Here is a 21,543-nt window from a genome sequence, read left to right as displayed (position 1 = left end):
CCCAGACAGGAATATGATAGAAACAATATGGCCACCATTAACATAATAGAGAGAGAGCAGCTTCTGTTGCTAGAAGGAATGTATTTGGATTACTAATCATGGGAGACTTCAACCATGGGAAGATAGATTGGGAGAACAGAGACCCGCATGGAGGACCAGAAACATCGAGAGCTAAGCTGCTGGACGTGGCAACAAGAAACTTTCTAAGCCAGCACATCAAGGATCCAACAAGAATGAGAGGAGAAGATGAACCAGCAATGCTGGATCTGATATTTACCCTAAATGAGGGGGATATAAAGGAAGTCAAGATGGAAGCACCCTTGGGAATGAGTGATCAGAGTGTATTGAACTTTGAGTACCTGGTAGAGCTAGGAATTATCCCCCCGAAAAAGAACTATGAAACAAAAGGCTGGCATACTAAAAGGGAAATTATGAGGAGATGAGAAGCTTCCTAAGGGAAATACCTTGGGACACAGACCTCAGAGCTAAGTCTGTACAAGATATGATGGACTATGTCACCCAAAAGTGTCAGGAGGCAGTAAGCAGATACATCCCGGCCCAAAAGGAAAAATCCGAGAAGCAAAAGAAGAATCTATGGTATAATAGGGCATGTATGGAAGCAAAGTAACTGAACAAAAGGGCGTGGAGGAACTTCCGGAATAACAGAACACCAGAAAGCAGAGAGAGATACCAGAGAACCAGGAATGAGTATGTCAGGGTGAGAAGAGAAGCAGAGAAAAGTTATGAAAATGATATAGCAAACAAAGCCAAGACCGAACCAAAGCTACTCCACAGTCACATCAGAAGGAAAACAACAGTGAAAGAACAGGTATTGAAACTTTGAACAGGCGAGGACAGGTATACAGAGAATGACAAAGAGGTGTGTGATGAACTCAACAAGAGGTCGGCCGAGCGGACAGCACACTGGACTTGTGCTCCTGTGGTCCCGGGTTCGATCCCAGGCGCCGGCGAGAAACAATGGGTTAAGTTTCTTTCACCCTATGCCCCTGTTACCTAGCAGTAAAATAGATACCTGGGTGTTAGTCAGCTGTCACGGGCTGCTTCCTGGAGGTGGAGGCCTGGTCGAGGACCGGGCCGCGGGGACACTAAAGCCCCGAAATCATCTCAAGATAACCTCAAGATAACCTCAAGGAGAGGTTCCAAGAGGTCTTCACAACAGAACAAGGTGAGGTCACTGTGCTAGGAGAAAGGGAAGTAAACCAGTCGGCCTTGGGAGAGTTCGAAATTACGAGAGAGGAGGTCATGAGACACCTGCTGGATCTGGATGTTAGAAAGGCTGTTGGTCCAGACGGGATCTCGCCATGGGTACTGAAAGAGTGCGCAGAGGCACTTTGCTTGCCACTCTCCATAGTGTATAGTAGGTCACTGGAGACTGGAGACCTACCAGAAATATGGAAGATGGCGAATGTGGTCCCAATATACAAAAAGGGCGACAGGCAAGAGGCACTGAGCTACAGGCCAATGTCCTTGACTTGTATACCATGCAAGGTGATGGAGAAGATCGTGAGAAAAAACCTGGTAGCCCATCTGGAGAGAAGGGACTTCGTGACAAATCTCCAACATGGGTTCAGGGAGGGTAAATCTTGCCTGACTGGCTTCATAAAATTCTACGACCAGGTGACAAAGATTAAGCAAGAAAGAGAGGGCTTGGCGGACTGCATTTTCTTGGACTGTCGGAAAGCCTCGTAGGCCGTAGGAAAGGGGGCCTCGTAGCCTGGTGGATAGCGCGCAGGACTCGTAATTCTGTGGCGCGGGTTCGATTCCCGCACGAGGCAGAAACAAATGGGCAAAGTTTCTTTCACCCTGAATTCCCCTGTTACCTAGCAGTAAATAGGTACCTGGGAGTTAGTCAGCTGTCACGGGCTGCTTCCTGGGGGTGGAGGCCTGGTCGAGGACCGGGCCGCGGGGACACTAAAGCCCCGAAATCATCTCAAGATAACCTCAAGATAAGCCTTTGACACAGTACCGCATAAGAGGCTGGTACATAAGCTGGAGAGACAGGCAGGTGTAGCTGGTAAGGTGCTCCAGTGGATAAGGGAGTACCTAAGCAATAGGAAGCAGAGAGTTACGGTGAGGGGTGAGACCTCCGATTGGCGTGAAGTCACCAGTGGAGTCCCTCAGGGCTCTGTACTCGGTCCAATCTTGTTTTTGATATATGTAAATGATCTCCCGGAGGGTATCGATTCATTTCTCTCAATGTTTGCGGACAATGTCAAAATTATGAGAAGGATTAAGACAGAAGAGGACTGTTTGAGGCTTCAAGAAGAATTAGACAAACTGAAGGAATGGTCGAACAAATGGTTGTTAGAGTTTAACCCAACCAAATGTAATGTAATGAAGATAGGTGTAGGGAGCAGGAGGCCAGATACAAGGTATCATCTGGGAGAGGAAATTCTTCAGGAGTCAGAGAAAGAAAAAGACTTGGGAGTTGATATCATGCCAGACCTGTCTCCTGCAGCCCATATCAAGAGGATGACATCAGCGGCATATGCCAGGCTGGCCAACATACGATCGGCATTCAGAAACTTGTGTAAAGAATCATTCAGAACTTTGTATACCACATATGTCAGGCCAATCCTGGAGTATGCAGCCCCAGCATGGAGTCTATATCTAGTCAAGGATAAGACTAAACTGGAAAAGGTTCAAAGGTTTGCCACCAGACTAGTACCCGAGCTGAGAGGTATGAGCTACGAGGAGAGACTACGGGAATTAAACCTCACTTCGTTGGAAGACAGAAGAGTTAGGGGGACATGATCACCACATTCAAGATCCTCAAGGGAATTGACAGGGTTGATAAAGACAGGCTGTTTAACACAAGGGGCACACGCACTAGGGGACACAGGTGGAAACTGAGTGCCCAAATGAGCCACAGAGATATTAGAAAGAACTTTTTTAGTGTCAGAGTGGTTGACAAATGGAATGCATTAGGAAGTGATGTGGTGGAGGCTGACTCCATACACAGTTTCAAGTGTAGATATGATAGAGCCCAATAGGCTCAGGAACCTGTACACCTGTTGATTGACAGTTGAGAGGCGGGACCAAAGAGCCAGAGCTCAACCTCCGCAAGCACAACTAGGTGAGTACACACACACACACACACACACAAATACACACACACACACACACACACACACACACACACACACACACACACACACACACACACACACACACACACACACACAGTAGGCAGTAGGCAGTAGGACGGCAGTCAGTGAACAAGGGTAGGACGTGCAGTCCGCGAATTACTTCAATATTCTCGGGATATTTACGTACCAGTGAGCCCAAAACATAGTTTTTGGTCATATGAAAGGTACAGCAACGCAGTGATAACGCAACATAGTGAATTCTTATAACGTTTGATAAGAAAAAAAATTGAAAAAGAACGAGATTGTGGCAAGACGGTGGCACCAGAGGCCGCGAAGGGAAGAGTTTGGACCACCACGTGGGGAGGACCTCTGGCGGGGAAGTCAACAACAATATCGGACATCGCTTCATAAATCACCTAATTGTGCTGTGGGATGCTTACTCGGAGGTGAGTGCCTCTCAAAGTCAGTCATATAAGGTGTACAGTGTTTTTTTTTATATAGTAATTAGCTTTGAACATAAGTTAATTAAAATACGAAAAAGTAGCTCAAGAGCCTCAGCTTGGTACCAGCTTCTCACACCTGTGTGTTACATTACACCGCCACTGACTAGACCTACCCCCCCCCCCTACCTCCTCCTCACCACAACAAGCCAGTGTAAACACACACACACACACATGCACGCACGCACACACTGGTGACCGCTCACCCTCACTCACCCACCCTCACCCCTCACGTTCCCACGCCTTACACTGCCCCAAGACACCCCCTACCCCTCCCCCTATACACAAACACCCCCGCACTCAACACACACACACACACACACACACACACACACACACACACACACACACACACACACGCACGCACGCGCGAGCACACACACACGCACACACGCACACACGCACACACACACAACCTCTCTCTGTACCCTCCCGCACTAACCCACCCCCACACACCCTTTCCATCCCCCTCCCGCACTAACCCACCCCCACACACCCTTTCCATCCCCCTCCCTCACTTCCACCTTCCACCTCTCCCCATATACTCACACACCTCCTCTCTCTCTCTCTCTCTCTCTCTCTCTCTCTCTCTCTCTCTCTCTCTCTCTCTCTCTCTCTCTCTCTCTCTCTCTCTCTCTCTCTCTCTCTCTCTCTCTCTCTCTCTCTCTCTCTCTCTCTCTCTCTCTCTCTCTCTCTATCTCTTCCCCCCCCCCCTCTCTCTCTCTCTCTCTCTCTCTCTCTCTCTCTCTCTCTCTCTCTCTCTCTCTCTCTCTCTCTCTCTCTCTCTCTCTCTCTCTCTCTCTCTCTCTCTCTCTCCCTCCCCCTTTCTCTCCCTCTCCCCCTCTCTCTCCCCTTCTCTCTCCCTCTCCCCCCTCTCTCTCCCTCCCCCTCTCTCTCCCTCCCCCCTCTCTCTCCCCCTCCCCCTCTATCTCTCCCCCTCCCCCTCTCTCTCTCCCCCTTTCTCTCTCCCCCTCCCCCTCTCTCTCCCTCACCCCCTCTCTCCCTCCCCTCTCTCTCTCCCTCCACTCTCTCCCTCCCCTCTCTCGCTCCCACCCCTCTCTCTTCCTCCCCCCCCTCTCTCTCCCTCCCCCCTCTCTCTCCCTCCCCCCCCCCTCTGTCTCTGTCTCTCTCTCTCTCTCTCTCTCTCTCTCTCTCTCTCTCTCTCTCTCTCTCTCTCTCTCTCTCTCTCTCTCATAGGGAAATCATGGAAGGGAGACGAACTCTGACTGCCAAACGCAGGACATTCACAACTGGAACAAACACAGAGGATGGGATGGAACAGGAAGCCTGGATGAAGGAAGTACTCCAGCAAATGCAGAATGAATTCAGTGAAGGACTGAGGGTAATGAGGGAGACAGTAGCCAACCTGCAAGATGATTTAAGGGCAGCAAAGGAGGAGATAAGATACCTGAAGGAGACTCTTCCACAATACCAGGCACAAACCGTACCCCAGGGAGATGGGAATGCTACTGTGGAGGGGACCACCACAACCCAGATCTCATTTGCTGAAATGCTTAAAAAGAGCCCTGAAGCTAGGTCTGCGGTTAAGGAAGTTGCCATGGAAGTGGCTTCCTCTCAGGAAGCAGCTAGATGTACTAGCCGGCTGATAGAGAGAAATAGAGCAGTAGTAGTAGCAGGCATTAAAGAACAAACAGGGACCAGACCAAAGGAGCGGGAGACAAGGACAAAAACATGATTAAAGAGATCCTTAAAGAGGTAAGGATGGAGGGAGCTGAGCGAAATGTTGAAAAGGTTTTCAGGCTTGGAAAGTACAACAAGGACAGAGACCGAATGATAAAGGTGGTTTTCATGAGCGAAATCGCGAAAGAGGAACTGCTAGCAAGGAAGTGTTGTCTAAAAGGTGTAGAGAAGTTCAAGAAAATATTCCTGCAGAGGGATATGACAAGGGAAGAGAGAATACGGACAGCAGACGCGAGGAAGGAGCGCAGGGAGAGAGAAGGAAATCAGAGTACCACAACCCAGAACCCTACAATCCCAGAGGGAAGTGGAGAACCCTCCTCAAACAGTGCAACAGCCACAGGGATTGGGGCACCACCCCCACATTCTACCCAACAGACACCCAACCTGCCCCATCCCCTGTCAGCCCCCCACTAAGTACCCACCTAGGGCACCCTCCCCCCTCCCCCCACTCACCCCCCTTCTCCCACTCACCCCTCTCCCCAGGACCTCCCCTCTCCCCCCATCCCCCATGCCCTCCCTTCTCCCACATGCCTTCCCGTCTCTCCCACCCCAATGCCCTCCCTTCCCCCCCTCCCCTCTAAGCCCCCACTCTCCCCCACCCCACCTAAGTCTTCCCCTCTCCCCCACTCCCCTAAACCCTCCCCTCTTTCTCACCCACCTCAGCCCTCCCTTTTCCCCCACGCCCCCCAAGCCCTCCACCCTTTTCTCTCCCCCCAAGCCCCCCCATCTCCCCTATCCCCCACAGCCTCTCCTCCCCCCATGCTTCCCCAACCCTCCCTCTCTTACCCACCTCCTGTACCCTCCCCCTCTTATCCACCCCCTGTACCCTCCCCCTCTTATCCACCCCCTGTACCCTCCCCCTCTTATCCACCCCCTGTACCCTCCCCCTCTCCCCCACCGCCCCAAGCCCTCCCTCCTCCACCAATCCCCCCGTGCCAGGTCCCCCAGCTCCCACTCACCCCAGATCGCAAAGGTCCCCCCCAGAAAAGCAGAAGAGAGTCAGTTTCAGGGTGATGTACTCGAACATAGATGGGATCACAAGCAAGACAAGTGAACTAAGGGAAAGAGCACAGGAAGTTAACCCAGATGTAATCGGACTCACTGAAACAAAACTCTATGGAATCATAACGAATGCCGTGTTTCCCCAGGAGTATACAGTAATAAGGAAAGAGAGGGAAGGTAGGGGAGGAGGCGGAGTGGCCCTACTCATGAGAAGGGAATGGAGTTTTAAGGAGATGGCCATCCCGGGCTGTGAGGAGTTCAGAGACTACATAGCAGGCACCATAACAATGGGAGGACCAAGAATAGTAGTAGCAGTAATATACAACCCTCCACCAAATGACAGGAGACCCAGTCAAGAGTATGAAAACAACAACAAGGCAGTTAGCACTATAATTGAGAGGGCAGCCTCTGCTGCCTGTAGAAATAGATCCCACCTGCTCATCATGGGCGACTTCAATCACGGAAAGATTGACTGGGAGAACAAGGAACCGCATGGAGGCGAGGATACGTGGAGAGCCAAACTATTGGAGGTGGTGACAAGCAACTTTTTAACCCAGCATGTCGGAGAACCCACAAGGATGCGAGGCAATGACGAACCAGCGAGACTCGACCTAGTCTTCACTCTGAACGACTCCGACATAAGAGAAATCGGTTTTGAGGACCAGTAGGAATGAGCGACCACAGTGTACTGGTGTTTGAGTACTTGATTGAAGAAGGGTTATTGAACTCGAGGAGGGATACTGAAACCAAAAGGTTAGCATACTGAAAGGGAAACTATGAGGGGATAAGAAAATTCCTAACAGATATAGCATGGGAAACAGAGCTCAGGGGAAAGACGGCCCAAGATATGATGGATTACATCACGCAGAAGTGCAAGGACGCAGCAAACAAGTTTGTCCCAGTCCAAAAGGAAAACAGAGAAATGAAGATGAGAAACCCATAGTTTAATCAAAGATGTAGGCTAGCTAAGCAGCAAAGTAAAAGGGCATGGAGAAACTATAGGAATAACAGGACACTGGAGAGCAGAGAAAGATACCAGAATGCCAGGAATGAATATGTCAGGATGAGAAGAGAGGCAGAAAGACAATACGAAAATGACATCGCAAGCAAGGCAAAGACTCAGCCAAAATTGTTGCATAGCCACATTAGGAGAAAAACAACAGTAAAGGAACAGGTTATGAGATTAAGGATAGGGGCGGATGGATTCACTACAAATGACAAGGAAGTGTGTGAGGAATTGAATAAGAAATTCCAGGAGGTCTTCACCTTAGAGCAAGGAGAAATTCCAGAGGTAAGTGAGGGAATAGCTAACCAGGAACCACTGGAAGAGTTTGAGATTACCAGTGGGGAAGTAAGGAAGTGTTTACTAGAGTTGGACGTGACGAAGGCTATAGGCCCAGATGGAATCTCCCCTTGGGTTCTAAAGGAAGGAGCAAGAGAACTGAGCCTACCACTCTCCATAGTGTATAACAAATCACTGGCAACAGGGGAACTGCCAGATATTTGGAAAGCAGCTAACGTAGTCCCGATATACAAGAAAGGGGATAGACAGGAGGCACTGAACTACAGGCCAGTGTCCCTAACCTGCATACCATGCAAGCTGATGGAGAAGATTGTGCGAAAAAAACTAGTGGAGCATCTGGAGCGAAGGAACTTTGTAACACAGCATCAACATGGGTTCAGGGATGGCAGGTCCTGCCTCACAGGGTTACTTGAATTCTACGACCAGGCAACAAAAATAAGGCAAGAAAGAGAAGGGTGGGCAGACTGCATATTTTTGGATTATCAGAAAGCCTTTGATACAGTGCCACACAAGAGGCTAGTGCGAAAGTTGGAGATGCAGGCTGGAGTGAGAGGGAAGGTACTCCGGTGGATAGAGGAGTACCTAAGCAACAGGAGACAACGAGTCTGTGTGAGGGGTGAGGTCTCAGATTGGCGAGACGTCACAAGTGGAGTCCCGCAGGGGTCAGTCCTTGGACCTATACTGTTTTCTGGTATATGTGAATGATCTCCCAGAGGGTATAGATTCGTTCCTCTCAATGTTTGCCGACGATGCAAAAATTATGAGGAGGATTGAAACAGAGGATGATAGTAGGAGGCTTCAAGATGACCTGGATAGACTGAGTGAATGGTCCAACAAATGGCTGTTGAAGTTCAACCCGAGTAAATGCAAAGTAATGAAACTAGGCAGTGGAAACAGGAGGCCAGGCACAGGATACAGAATAGGAGATGAAGTACTTAATGAAACAGACAGAGAGAAAGATCTAGGAGTTGATATCACACCAAACCTGTCTCCTGAAGCCCACATAAAGAGAATAACGTCTGCGGCATATGCGAGGCTGGCTAACATCAGAACGGCGTTCAGGAACCTGTGTAAGGAATCATTCAGAATCTTGTACACCACATATGTAAGACCAATCCTGGAGTATGCGGCCCCAGCATGGAGCCCGTACCTTGTCAAGCACAAGACGAAGCTGGAAAAAGTCCAAAGGTATGCTACTAGACTAGTCCCAGAACTAAGAGGCATGAGTTATGAGGAAAGGCTGCGGGAAATGCACCTTACGACACTGGAAGACAGAAGAGTAAGGGGGGACATGATCACAACCTACAAAATCCTCAGGGGAATCGACCGGGTAAACAAGGATGAACTATTCAACACTGGTGGGACGTGAACAAGGGGACACAGGTGGAAGCTGAGTACCCAAATGAGCCACAGAGACGTTAGAAAGAACTTTTTCAGTGTCAGAGTAGTTAGTAAATGGAATGCATTAGGCAGTGATGTGGTGGAGGCTGACTCCATACACAGTTTCAAATGTAGATATGATAAAGCCCAGTAGGCTCAGGAATCTGTACACCAGTTGATTGACAGTTGAGAGGCGGGACCAAAGAGGCAAAGCTCAACCCCCGCAAGCACAATTAGGTGAGTACACACACACACACAAATACACACACACACACACACACACACACACAAATACACACACACACAAATACACACACACACACACACACAAATACACACACACACACACACACACACACACACACACACACACACACACACACACACACACACACACACACACACACACACACACACACTCACACACACAAATACACACACACACACACACACACACACACACACACACACACACACTCACACACACACACACACAAATACACTCACACACACACACACACACACACAAAATACACACACACACACACACACACACAAATACACACACACACACACACACACACAAATACACACACACACACACACACACACACACACACACACACACACACACACACACACACACACAGGCTAGGGGGGCCTGGTAGCCTGGTGGATATCACACTGGACTCGTAATTCTGTGGGAGGGTTCGATTCCCGCACCGAGCAGAAACAAATAGGCAAAGTTTCTTTCACCCTGAATGCCCCTGTTACCTAGCAGTAAATAGGTACCTTGGAGTTAGTCAGCTGTCACGGGCTGCTTCCTGGTGTGTGTGTGTGTGTGGTGTGGGGAAAAAAAGTAGTAAACAGTTGGTTGACAGTTGAGAGGCGGGCCGAAAGAGCAAAGCTCAACCCCCGCAAACACAACTAGGTGAATACAACTAGGTGAATACACACACACACACACACATAGTCAAGCGTAAGATTAAACTGGAAAAAGTTCAAAGGTTGGCCACCAGACTAGTACCCGGGCTGAGAGGTATGAGCTACGAGGAGAGACTACGGGAATTAAACCTCACACTGCTAGAAGACAGAAGAGTTAGGGGAGATATGATCACCACGTACAAGATTCTCAGAGGAATTGACAGGGTAGATAAAGACTGGCTATTTAACATAAGGGGCAGACGCACAAGGGGACACAGGTGGAAACTGAGTGCCCAAATGAGCCACTGATATATTAGAAAAATTTTTTAGTGTCAGAGTGGTTGACAAATGGAATGCATTAGGCAGTGATGTGGTGGAGGCTGACTCCTTGCACAGTTTCAAGTGTAGATATGATAGGTGTAGTCCAATAGGCTCAGCAACCTATATACCAGTTGAATGACAGTTGAGAAGCGGGACCAAAGAGCCATAGCTCAACTTCCCGCAAGCACAAATAGGTGAGTACACACACACTCAGCTCGGGTACTAGTCTGGTGGCACACCTTTGAACCTTTTCCAGTTTGGTCTTATCCTTAACTAGATATGGACTCCATGCTGGGGCTGCATACTCCAGGATTGGCCTAACATATGTGGTATACAAAGTTCTGAATGATTCCTTACACAAGTTTCTGAATACCGTTCTTATGTTGGCCAGCCTGGCATATGCCGCTGATGTTATCCTCTTGATATGGGCTGCAGGAGACACGTCTGGCATGATATCAACCCCAAGTCTTTTTCTTTTTCTGACTCTTGAAGTATTTCATCTCCCAGATGGTACCTTGTATCTGGCATCCTACTCCCTACACCTATCTTCATTACATTACATTTGCTTGGGTTAAACTCTAACAACCATTTGTTTGACCATTCCTTCAGCTTGTCTAGGTCTTCTTGAAACCTCAAATAGTCCTCCTCTGTCTTAATCCTTCTCATAATTTTGGCATCGTCCGCAAACATTGAGAGAAATGAATCTATACCCTCCGGGAGATCATTTACATATATCAGAAACAAGATAGGACCGAGTACAGAGCCTTGAGGGACTCCACTGGTGACTTCACGCCAATCGGAGGTCTCACCCCTCACCGTAACTCTCTGCTTCCTATTGCTTAGGTACTCCCTTATCCACTGGAGCACCTTACCAGCTACACCTGCCTGTCTCTCCAGCTTATGTTCCAGGCTCACAGTACCGCATAAGAGGCTGGTACATAAGCTGGAGAGATGACGAGGGGACGGAAGTGAGAGATGGTGGGGAGGATGAGGGGACAAGGGAGGGGGGGTAATGGCGGGGAAGGACGAAGGGACAGGGGAGTGGGACATGGTGGGAGGGAAGAGGGGATGGTGGAGTGGGGAATGGTTGGGAGGCTGAGGAGAGAATGGTGGGGAGGACTGGGTGTGGGGACCGACCTGTGAGATTTATATTTATTTAATTTATATGAATTTATATTTACATTAATTTATATACTTCGATAGCAATTTGTATAATGATAAGTGGACTGTATTTCTGCAATAATCTCAATCTCACAAATCGATCCTCTACACATTAGGGGGGTTTATTAAATTAATATATATGCAGCCAATCAAACTACAGTATTAACTACATACATTGAAAAGGTTCCTTATCTTATAGTACAGCAGGTTAGTCCACCAGGTATAACTAGGGTGTAGACACCAAATTATCCTCTTTGAGGTAGCTTCCATCACCCAGTAACTGGTGCACAAAGTCTTTGCTTCCTCGTCTTGACCTGTCAAAAGGGCGCTAGCTGTAAAGCCAGATACCTATATATGACAAGCTATATCAGAGAAAATACTGTACATGGAACAATAAAGACCTGGCTTAATTACCTTTAGTTTGAGGCTCCCACGTGCTCTAACCGGATCACCCTATATCCTGACATTAATGGCCATAAATGAATGATAAACGGGTTTCGGATAGACACTTAACTTGAATTTGTAGACAGCGTGTTGATAATGGTACACTTTTAGTTTCCATAACACTTCGTCCAAGTAAAATTAACAGGAGCCGAATTTGCTCCTGTGTGAGCCTCTGGTCTAGTATCAACAATGGCTGCATCTAACACTCCATACTATTGACGCCTGGCCGACATTGTCCAGATATGATAGGAGCCAAATTTGCTCCACACGTCTCGGAGGTGACACAACAATGGCTGCCCTCCTTCCTCACCCTGACGCCTGGCTTACATTGTCCAGATGTCCAAAGGTGATAGAAGGGTCACATTTACTCTACTTTAATATTGATAATTAAGTTAATTTATATAAGATGTTTTTATGATGGTAAAGTCCAAAGACTAATGTATTTAAGAATAATTCCCACCATAATAGGTGGAGAATATAATAGTATGTGGTGATGATATCCCGTTTTCTATAGACGGTAATTCCACTACAAGTACGTTTTCTATGGGTAACTTGTTTATACAACACAGCTATTATCTGTATGATATATTAAATGGTGTCGGATTTCCCGACACTGGGGGACAAGGATGGTTGCTGTGGCTCAGCAAAGTGCTCTCAAAGAGAGCACTTTGCGCTAGTTTTTTTTTTCGTTTGGCAGGAGGGCTAAAGTGTTCTGTCGTCATGGAAACGTTTACTTAGTGGTTAAAGTTTTAATCATTATGTCCTTTAAGATCCATGAGACTCCAGGTTTACAGTGAGGTCATTGTCTAGGGTGGCTGTGACTTGTAACTGGGCGAGTTACTAGATACTAACTCATCACTGGAGACTCATAAGGTCACCTCAATCTCAGACGAGGAATTGTCTGCTCATATGCAGAATTAAATATTGGCTAAGTTTGCACTGTTGTGCAGTAATACTTTGGGACGGTTATTTAGGTTACATCATAGTCTTACTAAGTTTTTAACCTAGCTAAATTTTATTTCATTCAGGAAACTGAGAATCAGAATCAGAATAATACAGGAGAAGATGCCCATAGGGGCGAGCTTGGAAGTGGGGACAGAAGAAGATAAGGGGGGGTGAGAGGAAGAAGATTTGTAAGAGAAAAAGTGCCAGGGCTAAACCCAGCTGCGTGTCGTTAGGTTGCGGCTTTCGAGGCAGGGACTCAGTCGGGTGTTTTCAGTGACAACATCGGGACATCACAAACTCACAACATCACAGTGATTGGCTCAAGAGCGTCAGGGCTGAACTTTTTACGGATTGTTTGTGCTGGTTGTTGAGAGCTGAATATGTAATGATAGTGGATGCTGGGTGTTGAGAGCTAAAGTTTAACGAAATACAGAGTTAGGAGGAGTGTGGATGGTAGAGAAGAGGTCATGAGTGTGTCGTGGTAGTCCGAGAGTGTGTAGGAGAAAGTCAATGTGTTGTTCATGATAAGTGAGTAGTCTATCAATTTGTTTGTCAGATAAAGTTTTCCAGTAGGTATTTAGGGCAGGAATGTTCGTACTTTCATGGAGACTTTGATTGGTATTTAACTCTTGCCATCGGGTGTTGAGTACCCATCTTAGTGCTCTATTCTGTATTCTTTGAAGTTTTATTTTGTTAGTGCGTGCAGATAGAGAAAGAGCTAGTGGAGCGTATGTTAGGAGAGGTCTAATAAGTGCTTTGTAAAGGTGCATTTTTGTGTCAGGTTTTGTAAATCTAAGTCTGTACAGTTTTCATGGCTTGAAGAGCTATTGCATGTTTCTGTGTAATGTGTGTGTGAAAGAGTAGTTGTCGATCAAATGTGAGTCCAGGACTGTGGAGGAGGGAGATACAGAGATATAAGTAGGATTTGGAGTGTATGAATAGAGTTTGAGAGGAATTGGGCGAATAGTTCTTTTACAGAAAAAGTAGGTGATTTTAGATTTGCTGGAGTTGGTTTTTATACGCCATTTGTACTCCCACTCAGTGACGACATCAAGTTCTGTTTGTGCTCTGTTATTTAGTGTATCAATGGTGTTGCTGGTGACAAGGTGAGAGACATCATCGGCATAACATATGGTTAATGAAGTGTGATGAACAGGGTCAGGAATGTCGTTTATGTATAAGATGTAGAGTGTCGGGCAAGAATAGAACCTTGGGAACACCGGCATGTAAGTTGAAGTAGTCAGAGTGTTGTCGGAGGAACTTAATTCTCATTGTCCTATTGTCTAAGTAGTTAGAAAGAAGTTTGGTGGTGATAAGAGGAAGATTAAAGTTGTTGCATAGTTTGAATTTTAAGCCGTCATGCCAAACAGTGTCAAAGGCCTTCTCAACGTCCTTAGTGATGAGTGCAGTCTTAAGTCTTTGGTGCTGATTGATACTGAGGTAGTTGGTCATGATGTTTAAGGCGTCGTGAGTGAAGCGGTGAGGCCGAAATCCAAATTGTTTGTTAGTGAGTAAGTCATTGTGTTCAAGGTGGGTTCTAAGTCTCTGGTTGATCAGCCTTTCAAAGACTTTGCCAAGTGTCTCTAGAAGGCTGATGGGTCTATAGTTCTTTGGGTCAGTGTAGGGTTTCCCAGGTTTTGGAATAAGAACGGCTGTGGCAGACTTAAAGTTGAGTGGAAAGTATCCAGAGGCAAGGGAGGGGTTGAATAGGTTAGTGATAGCAGTAATGATAGAAGCAGGGAGTTGTCTAAGAAGGATATGTCCAATGCCAGACGCACCAGGGGCTCTACGACGAGTGCCCATGAGAGCTGTCTTGACATCAGCTAGAGTTAGGGGAGTCTGTAGTTCAGTGTTTGGTTTGAGATTTTCAAGGTGGATGAGGTCGTCTGGTGTAGTTGCTTGTCTATTTTGGTGTATCCAGTCTTCGACTACTTCAATGTTGGGGCGTGCAAATGGTTCAGGAGGATGTGGGTGAAAGATTTGTTCCCAGTGGTGTTTAAAAATGTTGAGAACTGCTTCAGGATCAGTGATTTTGTTGTTATTATGTAGAAGGTATTTAAACGGTGTGTGAGTTGATCCTTGTAATCGTTTGATTCGTTTCCAGAATTCTTGAGGTGTCAGTTTTCTGTGTTGTTCTGCTTGTTCTATGAGGTGTCTCCAGTGTTTTGTGTGATCTTCATCTAGGCTGTTAAGGATGTGGTTTTTTAATGCTGTTAGGTCCCATAGTATTTGTCCATGACGATGCATATTTTGTAAGAATCTAGTGTGATAGCAAGCTAAGAGGCGTTTTGTGCGAATGGAGGGGGTGAAAGTGAAATGTGGTTTGTGTGTTGTTTTAGGAATGGAGATGTTTGCTGCACGAATGATGGTGTCTTGTATGTTGCGTGCTTGTGTGTCGATGTCAGTGTGATGTTTGTCATTGTATTCATAAGTGAGATCAGTGTCATCATGTGTTGTTTGAACATGTCCCAGTGTGCCCTAAGGTATGAGAATTGAGGAGTGCTGGGGATGAGAATAGGATTTGTGGAGACTGTGAGAATTAAGGGAATATGATCAGAGCCCGTAATGGGCCCTGGTGAAATGAAGTGTTGCAAGTTGCTGCCGTGTCTGTTGGTGAATATGAGATCAGGCCGGCCAGAACCTGCATGTGTGAAACAAGTGGGGAAATCAGGGCCAAGAAAGAATAGATGTTTTTGGGTGTATATTTGGTGAAGCTGTCTGCCATGCTGATTTGTGTATTGTGGTGGAATGTAGGATGTTGTGCATTGAGGATCTGCAAGCAGAAAAACAGGCAAGTGAGTGTGGTTGAAGAGAGTTATGAAATCTGGCATGGGAATGTCGGTGTTAGGACGGGTGTAGGTTGTGCAGATGATGAGAGACCCCATTTGTGTGTGAACTTTAATGGCTAGGAAATGTATGAAGAACGGATGAGTATTGCTAACTCCTTCATGTGCTTCATCTGGTGACTGGTAAGAGGAGTAGCAATGTTTGATTTTATATGAGTTCGTAATGTATGTGCTATTTAATAATAGCACATCAGGTCTCTCGATCTCAATAAAATCTGACACCATGTGTCTAATGGAGAAATATGCCCGCACATTAAATTGGATGATCTTTATGAATTTTAGGTTTTGATGGGGTGCTGGTGGGGTTTTGTGCATGTACAGGAGCATGAGGTTTGCGTGATTCAATGACTTGGGCAGTTACTGAGGAGGGTGCATCTTGGAGGAGGGTGGTAGGAATTGTGGGAAATTGACAGCGGGAGGTGGGAGTAAGACAACGGGTTGCTGAGCGGGCTCGGGACGAGACGAGATGAGTTACAGAAGAAATCGCTGGAGTTGTTGGGGGATGGAGGAAGGCAGAAGGCTTGTTGGCAGGAACCGGGTGAGAGGTGTCAGAGGTTGTAGTGTTTGAAGTCAGATTAGAAGTGGAGGGGACAATGTTGGGAGAAGAGGGTGAAGGTGCTTTTGACATGGATGATACAGTTTGGGATAGTCCGGGATGTGCTGTTTGGTCAGTGGCACCGTTTTCTGTAGCAGTCAGGAGTGGGTTGGGAGAACATTGTGGGGGAACTGTAGTATTTTCCTCAGCTGAAGTCGTGGTGTTTTGTGGAGTGAGGACTGTAGGCGAGAATGGAGCAGAGCGCAATAGCTGAGTAGGAGGAACAGAGATACTAGGAAGGCAGTTATGAGTGAGAAAAATAGGAAGATAGTCAGCAAAGTCACGGCCATTGTCCTTGGCCTTCAAGTCAAAGTTAGGCCTGGCGTTCCGCGAGCGCTATGTCATGGGTTCGTATCCTGGCCGGGGAGGATTTACTGGGCGCAATTCCTTAACTGTAGCCTCTGTTTAACGCAACAGTAAAATGTGTACTTGGTTGTAACAACCATTCTTCGCGGCGGGGATCGTATTCCAGGGACCTGCCCGAAACGCTACGCGTACTAGTGGCTGTACAAGAATGTAACAACTCTTGTATATATCTCAAAAAAAAAAAAAAAAGTAAGCAGCTTGTACACAGGCAGTGACTCGTTCATATGAAAGGTTCTGAAGAGGAGAATAAGGTGGAGGTGGTGGGTGAGGGAAGAGAGGTGGAGAGGACTGAGTTTGTTGTGCAGTATTATGGAGATGATGTTGCTGGTGAGGTGAAGCATTAAGGACACTGGCATAGGACATTGAGGTGGCTGATGCTGTTTGGTGATGAGATAGGTTATGGGAGGTTGAAGAAGAAGAATGAGGGTGTGCTTGAGTGCAAGGTGAGTATGTTTATTCATTAAAATCAAGGATGACTTGGAGGCGACAGTGAGGCTAGTGGCTTGTTCGTTGTGACTTGTAGAAAGTTAGGCTACAGCCTAACTACTTGTCACTGAAGACTTATTAATTCATCCTCCACTTTAAATGAGGATTTAATTTTTTATTGATCATCATTAAATATCATCATTTTTATTTAAATCAGTCTCTGTTAATAGTCAGCTATATTTAATACTGAGTACAAACTCTGCAGACCCTAATTAATTGGCCTAAAGTCTACCTAAGTAGAATGTTAATGCTAATTGTGACAATTTACTATTTCCTTTAACAGCATCACCATAGCTAATTTGGGAGCAGTGAGGCCTGCTCGTTTGTGTATGTTTGGCTACAGTGATATAACCCTCTAGAGGCACAACAGAGCACATAGCTTAAAGGTTTATTTGTGAGCAGTGGGATCTGCTCGATTTATACATGGTAAGTTACAGTGCTGTAACCTTCTCTTGAGGCATAACTGAGCACATACTAACTTAAAAGGTTTATTTGTGAGCTGTGGGGTCTGCTCGGTTTATATATGTTATGTTACAGTGCTATAACATTCTCTTGAGGCATAACTTAGCACAGTAACTTAATGCTTTGATGCTCTGGGCGCGCGTGCACCACACTACTCCGGGTGGGTTTGGGAATTTCGCGGGAGCGCTCGGTAATTCTGAAAAGTGTATAATCTTTTCAATTTTGTTACCTCAATTCTCGTCCTACGTTTTTCAACTTGGTATCATTGTGTTCGCAATAAAATTCTTTATAGGACTAAAGGCATATTAAGTCCAAATGCCTAGCGTACCATCTGCAACAGAGAAAGTGAGAGCGTGTTACCCGGGAGCGCGCAAGACCGATAAAATGTGTACACTCTTTTCACTTTGGTCACCTTAATTCTCGTCCTAGATCATTCATTTATTTATTTATTTATTATTTATTTATATATATACAAGAAGGTACATTTGGTTTGTGAGGATACATAGCATAATAATTACATTCTTGTAAAGCCACTAGTACGCGCAGCATTCCGGGCAGGTCCTTAATCTAAGAAACTTATAAGTATGTAAATACTTGCAAAATTTATAAAAATGATAACAGTTACATAGCATGAAAAAAATAAGAGATGAGAGAAAAATTGTAGGTATATTAAAGCACATAGGTAGCTCAGAATGATTGCAATGACAGCTTGAATGGTAGTTTAACAAAACTTAGCAGGCACAATACAGCATATGGCTAGCACATAAAAGAAGACAGCAATGAACACAATGATAAGGTTGTTTGGATTAAGTACATAAAGATTGGGAGATTGGGTAACACTAGATACAGAGCAAATTTAAAGCTCAGTGTAGGAAACTACGAAGATGAAATTATGTACTTTTTGTTTTTGTTTTTAAACGAGGCAAAAGTTTGACAGCTTTTCAATTCACTAGGGATGAGTTCCATAGACTAGGTCCCTTAATTTGCATAGTGTGTTTACACAGATTAAGTTTGACCCTGAGAATATCAAAGAGATTTATTTCTGGTGTGGTGATAATGGTCCTATTACATCTGTCCAGGGAGAGTTTCAGAGCATGGTTTGCATTTAAGAACAGGGTTTTGTAAATGTAGTTGACACCCTAGAGAATGTGTGGAGGGAGTTAATATTTAGCAAGTTAAGGGATTTAAACAATGGAGCTGAGTGTTGTCTGAAAGCAGAGTTTGTTATTATTCTGATAGCAGATTTTTGCTGGGTGATAATGGACTTAAGGTGGTTTGCAGTGGTAGACCCCCATGCACAGATACCATAATTAGGATAGGGATAGATTAGTGCATAATATAGTGAGAGGAGAGCAGAGTTAGGAACATAATATCTGATTTTGGAGAGTATTCCAACTGTTTTAGAGACTTTCTTAGTTATGTGTTGAATGTGGGTGCTGAAGTTGAGTCTCTTGTCTAGGAATAGGTCAAGAAACTTTCCATCATTTTTATTACTGATGTTAATGTTGTCTATCTGTAGCTGAATTGCATTCGATGATTTGCTTCCAAATAAGATGTAGTAGGTCTTTTCTATGTTTAGTGTTAGTTTGTTAGTTGACATCCATAAGTGGACTTTTTTTTAATTCATTATTCACAACATTATTTAGTGAATGTGAGTTGGGGTCTGAATAGATGAGGGTAGTATCATCAGCAAATAATATAGGTTTAAGAATATTAGAGACATTAGGCAGACCATTGATATATATAAGAAATAGAAGAGGTCCTAAGATGCTGCCTTGTGGCACTCCAACGGTTATTGGTAGAGTGGAAGAGGTTGTATCATTGATGGTTACATATTGGTGTCTGTCACTAAGATAGGATCGGATATAGTCCAGGGCAAGGCCTCGGATTCCATAATGCTGGAGCTTAAGTAAAAGGTAGTTGTAATTAACAGTATCAAAGGCTTTTCTTAGGTCAATGAAGAGTCCAATCGGAAACTCATTTTTGTCAAGGGCTGAGTAGATTACGTCACGGAGACTAATGATTACATCATTGGTGCTCTTTTGGGACCGGAAGCCAAACTGGCAGGGCAGTTTTGACATCAATATGTTCGCAATAGAATTTCCAACAGGAGTATATGCATATAATGTCAAAAACAGCGGCGCGCTCCACCCGCCGACAATATGAAAGTTATCAGAAAAAGAGGGCTGCGCCACCACAAGGTGCCTCTCATTACAAGAGAGAGCGCGGTTATACCGAAATGTGTATACTCTTTTCAACTTGGTCATTTCAATTCTCGTCCTAGGTTTTTCAATTTGATATCAATGTGTTCGCAATATAATTCTCTACAGGACTAAATGCATATAAAGCCCAAAAGCCAGGCGAGAAAGTGAGAGCGTGTTACCCAGGAGTGCGCAAGAGCAATAAAATGTGTACACTCGCTTCACTTTGGAAATCTCAATTCTCGTCCTAGATCTTTCATTTTGGTATCACTGTGTTCGTAATAGAATTCCCTACAGGAGTATATGCAAATATGAAGTCCAAAAGCCCGGTGTCCTACCCACAGCAAACAGAGAACGTGACAGTGCGTTACCGCAGTGAGCACTAATAAATAGCAATAAAATGGGTATACTCTTTTCAACTTTGTTACCTCAATTCTGGTCCTAGGTCTTTCATTTTGGTATCATTGTAATTCGCAATGAAATTCCCTACAGGTGTATATGCATATGACGTCCAAAACCACGGCACACCCCTACCGAAGCTGCTGCCAATTTGCCACCAGAAACGACGCAATGCTGCGTCGTTACTGGACAACCCACTAGTAAACGAACAACTCAGCGCAGAGTCGTTACAGAGCCAAAGTGACTTAACACTTTGGCTCGGTAACGACTCAGCACTGCATTATTTGTTTACTAGAGGGTAGTCCAGTAACGACGCAGCATTGCGTCGTTTCTGGCGGCAGCTTCGGGAGGGGTGTGCCTTTGGCTCGTGTTAATAATTAATAGTTTTTTTATGTTTATTATGTTATGAGAAACTTAAGGTTATGGAGAGAATTTGACTCATGATTACTACGAACAATATTTCTTGAACAATATTTAGTAATGGATCATCCCAATCTATATGTTTCACAATTTATTGATCTCTGGTTAGAGTTCTCCTACAAGCTATTGTAAGTTTTAAATTTTGCTTGAGATAAGATGCATCTTTAAAAATGTTTCTAAGGTTGCTTAAGGGTAGAAACCAGAAAGAAATAGCCAAAAACAAAACTGATGCAATCCTGCAGGTAAAATTTAATCAGGTGGATTACTAAGCTCGTAGTTCAGAGAAATTTCGTGGGGTTTTGGTCTTCTCTTGTGAAGAATTACCCGAAAGCATTTTAACTGCGGTCTTCTTGTGAAGACTAATCAAAGACTTTGTTGGCTGACCTTAGGTGCCAGCTTGTATTAGACTTTTATCCCTGTAGGATTTGCAGGTATGGAAAGTTTCTTTATGACTTCATCTTCCCACGAAATTCCTTGGGTGCTAGATTTTCTAGCTTTATTTTTTGTATTTTGCTTAAAGGACTGAATGTGGTCAATTATTACCACCGAGAATAGTTCTGGGTCTACAGTGGGGTCAGAGGCTTGGTCGCTGTGACTTGCAACTTTTAGGCTGCTGGCCACCGATTATCTACCGAGATGCATAGAAACATCTCAGCTAATATTATTTGTACCAAACTCAATCTGTGTTTTATTTAGTCAGCTGTTTTCTCCTTTATGCTTGGTTGCTAGAGATTTATATTCAGCTGACAGTTTAATTTTCTATTAACATCAATTGTCAGCAGGCATAGGCTTCTTCAGGTTTAAAACTGTACCTGTAAGTAGATAGCCTCCTGCTGATCTCAACAGGTTCATGCTCTGTTGTTTGGTTTGTCCAGTAATAAACTGGTAGTAGTGGTCTGCCCGTACAAGTAGACCAATATTGATGAGGCGGTCAGATGTTATCTTGCTGTCAGCAAATTTGACTCCATTTTTCTGTA

General features: G+C 45.2%; 1 pseudogene; it reads left to right on the top strand.

The window, feature by feature from the left end:
• The window catches only part of LOC138369251 (sodium-coupled monocarboxylate transporter 1-like), a 153,070-nt pseudogene extending 140,115 nt beyond the window's left edge, over positions 1–12,955 (top strand).
• Positions 12,956–21,543: the final 8,588 nt, after the last annotated feature.

This window comes from Procambarus clarkii, chromosome 27, assembly GCF_040958095.1.
Source record: "Procambarus clarkii isolate CNS0578487 chromosome 27, FALCON_Pclarkii_2.0, whole genome shotgun sequence".
Taxonomy (NCBI): domain Eukaryota; kingdom Metazoa; phylum Arthropoda; class Malacostraca; order Decapoda; family Cambaridae; genus Procambarus; species Procambarus clarkii.
Note: the sequence above shows the minus strand (reverse complement) of the source record. Positions and strands in the feature narration are given on the sequence as shown.